The following is a 10,609-nucleotide window of genomic DNA, read 5'->3' as shown; positions in this document are numbered from 1 at the left end:
GCAGGAGAAAACTTCCCACATATTTTGTGAGGCAGATGCGTAGGAACCGGATGAGTGGATCTGAAGTGGGACTGAAAATCGAACAAACTGCAAACAATTTAATGCAATGTTCGGTCCTAGACCTTCATCACAGAAACGGTTTTCCAACAATAAGGAGACTTCTCCCATGTGAAGTGGTAGACAACGATAAACCGATATCAATTCGCTATGCAACAGTTCACAATTCAATACACAGACGAGAGCAAAGTCGTCACTACGTGGAGTTTCCAATCTTCTATATATTGAATTGTGGACTGTGGACCATGCGTAGAGCTGAATGTGTTTATTCCTGCTCCGAATGCAACACTTGAAGGCACCGTGTAAAGCCTATCGTCAGAGAGATGCAATGAATCAAACTCATTTTGGACAATCTCTCATTCCTGGTGCCGCCATGAAACATGATGGAAGTAGTTGTGTGAGGAGCTATTCCTCCCAATCCCATTCATTCTTCCTAGAGACGATGTTAACGTGATTCACAGTTGGAGCACTTCGGACCAAACGATTCAACATCTGAGTTAGAAAATATCCGATTTCCTGATTAAAAAGTAGAAGGGTCAAACTTTTTGTGGGGAAGAAGTGAACTACAACTCCCAGGGTGCATTTAGGCAAAAACAGATCTAATCACTGATCTTAAAATTCTGTCACAGGCCATTGTTGAAGAAATTATTCATTTTGTGATATTAAACTACACAAACATTGTGTTGTAAGTTGTGCGGCTGTTATCATCCTGGGAGGAGGGTGTGCTGTTAAAGACTTAGGCCATGCTCAATACATGAGAAAAACTCTGTCATTCATCTCGATGGGATCACAGCATGTGTTACACTACAGCTTTGTCACTGTGAAAAGATCTTTTATTGCTCTCAGGACAGTGATATGTTTCTCTCTGTTTTTTTAGAGCTACACTAAACATGATGCACAGGGATCAAATCAAATGTCTGACTGGCAGATAACTCAACATCATGTCAAAATAACAACCAGTTTTTGACCACAGATAAACAAGCTCTCTGTTCGGCTGACACATGTGACACATGATCTCAGGGAAGTAGCACCAGTGTCATCAGACAATAGATGAGCTAAGGATTAAAAGTTTACTACTTTAATGGTCACACTTATTGTTACAGCTGTCAGGTCTGAAAGTTACCTCAAGACGGTCCAAACATTAGTATTTTATTGCACATAACTCAGTAAATGCAAATCCCCTAACATCACTGTTACATATATAAGTATGAATTTGAGATAATTCAGTTAATTATGGTTAAAAACTGAACATAACGAGACCAGGTGTTCAGCAGGTGAACAGAAAATGTCCTGACTGCCTGAAGCAACTTCTTTTTTTCTGCTGTCTGAGCTACGTCATCACTGCAGCACGTCTTCAGTTGATATTTGCATCAGTCTATTTGCATGAGTCTGTGTGTGTGTGTGTGTGTGTGTTGTGTGTGTGTGTGTGTGTGTATGTATGTGTGTGTGTGTGTGTGTTTGTATGTATGTGTGTGTGTGTGTGTGTGTGTGTGTATGTATGTGTGTGTGTGTGTGTGTGTCTTCACCAGCAGAGCTGTAGCTACACAGCAGCAGAACATATGAACCATATTTTGCAGCAGTGAGGAAGCGGATGTCTTTCTGAACCTGTTTCCCAGTAACTCTCATCCTGTCGGTCACTTGTATATCACGTCCTGTATTAATTAAACTTTAAAAGTGAAATGTTTAGCCATGAGGATGGATAAAGTCACAGTAATATGCAATAAAATGTTTTCTACAGCACAGTATAGAATAATATAAGTATATATATCAACCTTTTTCTCTAAACTGAATCCTCCAGCGATGGCGCAACTCCAACTCCCCTACTCCCAAAGACTTCACTTGCATTTTCCTACGCAAATAACTTTGCATTCACTGAGCGGATGCAGTAACGGCTGCAGGAGACAAGGCTGCTCTGTCATGATCAGGTCTCTTCCTGTCCTCTTTTGTTTAAATCAAACCAAGATGCAAAACCGGCCTCAGCAGCAGACATCACAGAGACGGCACCTTTTATTGACTGCAGTTCATAAAGGGAAACCGATTGAGACGAGCAGCTGCTGTGACTCTGAGCTCAGTGACAACGAGGTTGAGCCTTTTTCTTAGGTCTGGGAAATGTATGAAAAATTATAGCATCATCAGAATGTCTTAAAATGTTTTTAAAATATATATATTTTAAATGGACATGAACCTAACAGCCCCCTCAAAGAAAATCCAAACACTTTGACAGATTGGACATGAAAACACCACCGCCGTATATTTGCATTTACGTTAAGTAATCTCCAAAGAAAGGGCGGCACATGTCATCGGGCGTTAATTAACCTGCTTCCCACCCAATTTACCCATCTGCTGTGGTGAGTCTCTCTACATATGGGCTGTATTCTCCTATAGGAAATGTAATGACCACCTTTCTTAATAAATCCGCAGTGACAGAGGCCTCAACAGCAGGATGACTACAATGAGGGCAGGATGGAGGAGGAGGGGGGCTTGCGAGTTGTGGCATGGGCGGGCTATTGAAGTGTTAAGCGGGAACACAAAGGTGGGGTTGGTCTGCACGGAGTTAAAAGAAGGCTATACATCAAAAACATGGCGGTTCAGGCAACTTAATGTCACACTGAAGTGGATTGAAGGTGTGATATTTACTTTATAGCAGCTATGGAGTGGAGACATGGAGACGATCTACTGGTGAGCAAAAACACCTCAGACCAAAATTAGACCGCGCTCAGGTATCTAGAGAGTGGCGCTGAGCTTGGCTGATATTGCATCAGTGGGAATCTCATCATAGCAACCAGGTGCCTGCAGCGAGCCTAAGAGGCCGGAGAGGAAAGGGTGGGTGGGTGGGAAGGGTGAGGAGGGGGACAAAAACAAGGTGCTTACTTTACATCTCACCTCCTGATGAGAACAGGATCATTTCAAATCCAACACATACATACGCTCCTATATTATTCATATCTACTGTACATGTAGTTTCTGTTTTACTCGAGGAGCTCTGATTGGGTCATTACAACACAGAACAAAGCACAATAAACCCGAGTGTCATTAATCATTAACCAGCAGTGACAAAGAATTAACTGTGACTGGTAATAGTCAGGCCATAAATATACTCATACTCACTTTCAGCAGGGACTTTTTTCCAAGCACATGTCTGAATCGTCTTTCATCCTGGGCCTATGTCAGGCCATTTATCCTCTTATTGTGGATCATGTGTTATTCATGTGATATCACAGATAAAGTTATGGAATTTACTTTCATGTTTGAGGTGAAAAAAGCCAATTAGGTGTTGTCTGAATCTGTAATAATCACCAACTCAACTGCTATTCATGTCACACTGCTATTTATTCAGGTGCAAAACTATTTTTATGAATATTATTTATTATTGTGCAATATTATACAACTTTTTGTTGATGCAGAGCTTACAATGATAATAAAGGCTTTCTTTCCTATTCTATTCTATTCTATAGCTGTGACAGTTTGGTTCTTCGATGTCAGGTATCTTTCATTAACGTTCAGTGTTGAAGGGGCTCGTGTGCAGAGAGACAGATTAAAATAAACATAGTAAAAATATATCCCGATTTTTAGTTCCCAGTAGGTTCAAGTAAAACTAAAAACCCCGGAGTATTATCTTTAATTTTAGACTCACAAAAGAAGGTGAACAAAATGGCTTCTTATCATTTAATAAATATTGCCAAAGTACAGCTGCTGTGAATCCATAAAGATGCTGAAAAACACATTCATGCTTTTATTTCAAATAGATCAGATTATTGCAAAACCTCTTTTTACTGGTTTCCCAAAACAGTCCATTGAAAGACTTCAGTTTATTCAGAACTGTGCTGCTGCTGGACTTTTAACTAAAACAAGGAAGAGAGATCATATCACTCCGGTTTTAGCTTCACTCAACTGTTTCAGTGTCTTTTAGAAAAGATTTTAAGGTCTTATCATTAGTTTTTAAAGCTCTTCACGGTTTGGTTCCGGCCTACACTGCAGATTCTTTGTCGGTTTATAATCTTTCACGAGTTCTCAAACTATGGAAAAACCCTGTCATGAGCTGTAAGAGATGCTCAGTAAATATCTTTTAATGACAGCTGAAAACCTGTCTATTTAACTTGGCTTTCATATTCTAATATTCTTACCGGTTTCTGTTTTTATTTTTCATTTACATATTTTATCATCTACTGTATTAAAATTGTCCTTCTATTCGCTTTTATTTTACTGTACTATTTGATTTTTTATTGTAAAGCACATTGAGCAACATCTCTTGCATGAAAAATACTCTGTAAATAAAGTTTATTATTATTACATTATTATTATTATTATTATTATTATATCAAAGCCTGTAGAAAAGTTAAGCTCCACACCTCCAGTTTGTGACGCAGCCTGTCTGGTTAAATCCTGATGACATCATTAGGGCGTGCACATGTGCGTTTGTGTACGATAAACAGTGGTGAAAATGGCTTTAAGTGGCACGATTTACAAAGACAGAGGTGGTGTTGTAGTGAAGTGAATATCTGATATAAAGGAGTAAAGCCTCTTTTCACTAGAGTCAGCACTGTCACCACTGTACCTGCCCTCAATAACAGTAACTGATGAATAAAGAGCATAGGTTGAAGATATCAACCATACACATGTATTATTTCTATTTCTATGTGACAAAAAAACTTAATGAAGTGTTGAAGTGATAAACTGAAATTATTCATTCAAATAAATCTTTATCTGATGTAAAAAGTGGAAAAGACAGTTGGTGTTGACTGTGTGTGCTAAGGGGTGGATGATGATGATGTCATGTCTTCCTGCCTTTGTTCATCCTCCGTCTTTTCTCTTATTTTACTGATGCTGCAGCTCTGAATTTTTAAAATCCTGATCAGAAATAAAAGAATTTCCACCTCTTAAAATCAACAACTGCTCTGTTGCATTAGACATTTTAGACAAGTAAGGTGATCTGTGCAGGAAACACTCAGTTGCTGCATTCACAAAAACAACAGCAACATTTTCTTCCCTCCGCCCAAACAACCCAGTTTCATGACACAAACCACATCAGCGACTGTTCAACTGCTGGTGATCTCGTGTTTGTGCGCGCAATGAAAAGCCACCGATGCGGCGCAACTTGTTGATGGAACAACAGGTGTGTAGTGACAGTGTAAACAAAGCCACCTCATCTTGAATTGCTGGTTTCTTCCTGCAGCACCAGAGTCGAATCAATAAAACCACAAACTCTCAGCATCCTGTGGTGTTGTCCACCAAAACATCTAAACCTGACTGACTGACTGCGTGAAGTCCAGAGGACAAACAGGAGCAAAGGCGGAGGAGATCGTATTGTGTCAGTGTGATAAATAACCAAACATTATGTCACTAACTCACCAGTATGTGGGTTGACTCAGGGTGCCACACCTTGTAACACAGCTGATTGTCAGGGACCAGGCGACACTCCAGATATGGGACCTATTATTTAAAGAAAATAATCTGATTATCTGAACTGCATCAGGCTCATGAACACAAAGATTTACGTTTGATTGATGTCGGGTTGGGATGTAAATACAAACTGCACTTCTTGTATTTTCTTTTTTCTGGAAATGGGAATCAAGCACACACCCATAATGTGTACAATCAGCATCTTTCATTAGATTTTTAATTTACTCGTGTGCCAACAAATCATCAGAAAACACAGCTTAACACCTCCTTCTCTTATTCTGTGGTGACACATATTCCCCCTGTTACTGTACAAAACAAATTCTGTTAAAAGTCAGATTATTTGTTACAATGATTAAAACATACAAACACACCACCTGAGATAAAATATTCCAAACTCAAGGTACTTGACGGTGCTTTTGACTATTGCCAATGGCCTTCTTTCAGCAAATGATCAAATATGTCTCCACACTCCAAACAAGGAACAGAGAGAGGCATCAACTGCCAACAGTCAATCCCACTTCGACTCAACCAGGTTATTGACAGTAACCAGGCAACACTCTAAACACAGTGAATGTCTGAGCCAATAATAATCAATAATCTATACAAATTGTTTTGGATCATTCACCTCTTAATATTACAGAGAATGTCATGTAGAAGGAAGGAAGGAAAGAAAGATATGACTATGTATCAAAAGAAAGAGAAAGAAAGAAAGAAAGAAAGAAAGAAAGAAAGAAAGAACAAACAACTATGTACCATGTGTTTACATAGTGTGTTGCCAACGGTTACATACAGTATAATACTATAGAAAAGGAGACCGGACCAAGGATGGATCCTCAGTATACAAATATATGAAACAGAGAACTTCCTGTTCATGTTGAGAAACCATTCAAAGACAAAACCACAGATCGACTTCTTTAGTTTGTCATTTCACACGTTACAGAGTCAGAGGTAGTGTTAACCAACCACCTGCCAGAATCTGCCTCTTTGTGGATGTAATTCAGACAAGAGCTGGGGGGGGGGGGGGGGCCCGACAGGTCTGTAATTACTGTGTAGTCGTGGGTCAAGGGTTGGTTTCTTTACAAGGTGGACAATGAATGGTTAAAATATTCAGGCGCAGAGCCAGAGGAAAGAGAGCTGATAACAATAATGAGCAGACCTGAGCCAATGGTACGAAAAACCTGTTTGAAAAAGTGACTAAGCAAAATTGGGTGACAGATAACCTATTGATAGCAGGATGAAAAGAGGATTGATAGATTGATTGATTGTTGGGAATAATCTCTTCTATCCATGACAAGAGTTTTCAGAAAGAAAACAGGAACAAGTGACAAAACAAAAGCAGCAGGAAAATAACCTAGAATCTAGAAACGCTGTAAATACACCAGCTCAATATAATATATCTCAACATCTAATATCATGCAGAGAAGTCCTCTTTTCTTTGTTGAATCAGAAACCAGTGGATCCCTGTGGCATTCAATGTAACCTCATTTAACTCCATCTAAACATTCTGGTAAAAAATGAGTATTTGACACACTGTTGATGTGGATGTGCTGCGCAGGAGAGCAGCTAATGCTGATAGCGAGCTACAAGGAGACTACTGAGGGGAAATGAGCCACTAGGTTCATGGGAGGAGGCGGCTTCAGCTTACATGGGGCTCAGGGAGCAGATCTTTGAGCAAGACCGCCCCCTGTAGGTGACCTGAGGCCGAGGTGTTGATATAAACTGCTGCTTTTAACCTGCTGAAACTGAGTTAAAGCTCCACACGCAGTCCACTAAAGAGAATTACATGAATATTCATCGAATTGTGCAGGTGTTCTGCACAAACTGACACTCACTCAATAGAAATGCACTAATATCATTAGAAGAATCTCATATACATTAAAAGTATTGAGCTCCACGACTGTGTGTGTATTCTGACAGGAAGTGGTTTTTAGTGTTTGGTTTGATTATCTGTGAAATCGCACGACAGGAAACATCATGCATATCTTATATTTTCCAGGTGTCACTAGATGGCGCTCTCATCCCATCCTGTCCACACAGGCTCAGAGAATATAGAAATTATTAGGCTCAGGTTTTTTTGGACTGTGTCACAGATTCAACTGTTTGCAGCGTTATTGTATTAGATTGCATGTTATGCGTTATAATATCCACCTGCATCACATCACAAAGAGATAGATAGGAACAGTAGAAACCAGTAGAAAGATAGAAAAGAACATACATTTATATAAATATGTATAAATTAAAATAGTTTATCTTTCCAAATATTCCATATAATCTGTGTAGGGTTTAAACTATGTAAATATCTATTTATTTCATTTTGTGAAAAGTCTAATGGGTCAAACCAAACAGAGCTAATTACACAGATTTTATTCCAAACTGATTTGAAATAATTCACTCAGTGGAAATGTACTTTCATTTCTAAAGTGTCTCTTTTTGAAGAAGAAATATTGACATAAGCTTATAATTCAATAGTTTTTTTGAAGTTGCTGAAACATCTTTTAAAAGCAATTCCTCATTTTGAAATTTTTTTCTTTTGCTAAATTTTTATCCACTGAAGTGTGTTTCCCACCTTAATGTTTTGAGTCAGTTCATTTGAATCTATGGGACAACACTATATTTCACCAAGATTAGCGTGTGTGACACCACATTTCATTTCATGTTATATTTCAAAAGTGAAAATAAAAGGTTGGCTGTTTATCACCATTAAATCACATTATGTAACTCTTCTAGAATTTGTGAATATATTTTTCCATCTTAAGAGGGAATTAGCAGAAATATAGGTTAGAACATTAGTCATTAAAAGACATCATGTCCCTGTTTTGGTCTCTCAGAATATAAACACAAATATGTGTAAGATATTTTGAATATAGAAATGATTAGGCTTTCAGGGTTGAGAGTTGTTTACCAAACAATGTACTGAGTGAACTGTACTTATATTAGCACAACCTACTGATGTTACACTGAATGCACACAGGTTATTTTTACAGATTTTCTTTATAGCTTCGTGAATATCAAAGAAAGCAGGAAATTTGTGGCAGAGAGTTGAGGCTCTGTGGTTGTTCCCAGTGTTCAAAGCTGTCACCCTGTCCTCAGAGAGGACGTCACTGCTAAAGCGCTGAGTCATATGCCAAAGCCATCTGAGCCGTAAGACAATTAGGACTAAGAAGTGGCACACAGCAGCATTTCACAGGAGACGCTGCACAGATAGCAGCCAGTCTAAACGGGTTACAGAAAACACAACCTGCTCGCCTCATGGTGTTTACATCGACTGTAGAGAAACTCAGGTTGAGGATGTGAATTTGAAATATGTAGAGAAATGTTCAAATATTACACATTCAATTTTTTTTTAACAAAATCTTTAAAGCTTCATTTTGATGGTCCTATCAAATCAGAAAATGTATCATTTTTATCAAAACAATTGTTACATCAATAAATGAGATAAATATATAATTATCGTAAGCTTGTTTTTCGTACTGTATTACATATTTGGAAATCTGAAAAACAAAGTTTGTAGAGGAAGACAGATGATGGATGTGAAAATTACCTTTGAACATGTCTAAATATCTTAAACACAACACTATTAATAATATGAATAATGGTGGTTTGGAAGACACCATCTTAACTATGATGTCATGATGTAATAATCTACTTTAAATAAATCACTAAAATACTCAGGTGTCATCACTGGAGGTAAAATATCAGTTTACAACAGAGGCAATACAGGACTATGCAAAATAAAACTGCAAAAATACTTAAAAGCATCTTGGCTATTAACTACCAACACTATCAAAAGGAGTGTGGTCTCAAAGTAAATCTACAGGATTTACTGTTTAATTTCCTGGAGTAAACAAAGATGGTGCTTCGCTGAATCGGCTTTTTCAGATTTGTTCACTCTTTAAATTATGTCTATAGAAGAATATCTCACACTTCCTCTTAGAAATGAACACTTGATTTCATATTCAAATACAAATTCACATTCAACTCGTTCTTGCTCAATTCAACATAGTCATTCTTTTGCTGCTACATCCTGGTATGACAAGGTGACTTCGGTGGCTAACGTTAGCAAAAGTTAGCCATTTTCTGTTGTTTGATACCAGAATCAATATCAAAATCGATACCATGCGTGCAGGCATTCACGCACACACATAGTCAGTCTACAACAGCAGTTTAAACTAACTAACAAGATGACAGACCCATGGCGCGAAAATATTAATTAAAAAAGTCAGCCTCATATTTTGACGGATTAAATGATAACGACTGTAGCTGCTAATGTTGCTAGCATCCGGCGCACATTAAGAGCTGTCAACTACGTTGCTAACGTTACTAAACGAGCTAACGTTAGCCATTCTGAACGTTGTGCGTGGCGCTGTCACAATTCACAAACAATAACGGAAACATTTCAGGAGAAAAAACATGTTGTTAATATAACGCTAACAACTGAAACTCACCCACCTTGAACTCTGCGTACCTGTGTGCCTGTCTTTGAGCTGCTCGGATCAGTTTCAGGTGTTTCCTCCTGTAGCACTGTTAGCATACTAGCTTCTCGTTGTCTATAACTTGTCCCCGATGATCTGCGTCAAATGTAAGAAATCTCCATACAACAGTCATGGTGGTTTTTGTTCGCCACAAGTCGCCGCCGACCTGTTGCTGGCACGTGCACTTGCTGCTTATTGTATTTATGGTACTGTACAAAAACAAGTACCATAACATTTTTAGAATTTTGGCATCACTTTTTTTTAACCTTTATTTAAATTGTAAATTTTACAAACGATCGGACATATCAGTTCTTAGAGAAAAGAAACAGAAAAAAATTCAACAAAAAAAGACGAAAAATTATTTTTTTAAAAAAAGAACCATTACATAAATAAAAAAAAAAACCAACAAAAAGTGTCAGGCTTCTTCAGACAAACATTTCAGAATATATATATTAACTGCTGACATGGACTCAAAGTAATGTTCAAGATCAATTAGAAACAACTTAAATGAGGGACTTGATATTAGAACATTTTGGCATTGGCACCAAGCGTATGGGTTAATGTGACATCACTACTCACAACTGAGATTTCTTCAATACTTGTTCTTCTGTTCAAATTAAATTCAAAAATATTTCTCAATTGAAAATACTTTACAATGACACTGCTTAACAAATAGGTGA

This window comes from Seriola aureovittata, chromosome 9 (genome assembly GCF_021018895.1).
Source record: "Seriola aureovittata isolate HTS-2021-v1 ecotype China chromosome 9, ASM2101889v1, whole genome shotgun sequence".
NCBI lineage: Eukaryota > Metazoa > Chordata > Actinopteri > Carangiformes > Carangidae > Seriola > Seriola aureovittata.
The sequence above is the reverse complement of the archived record's forward strand: the minus strand, read 5'-3'. Positions refer to the sequence as shown.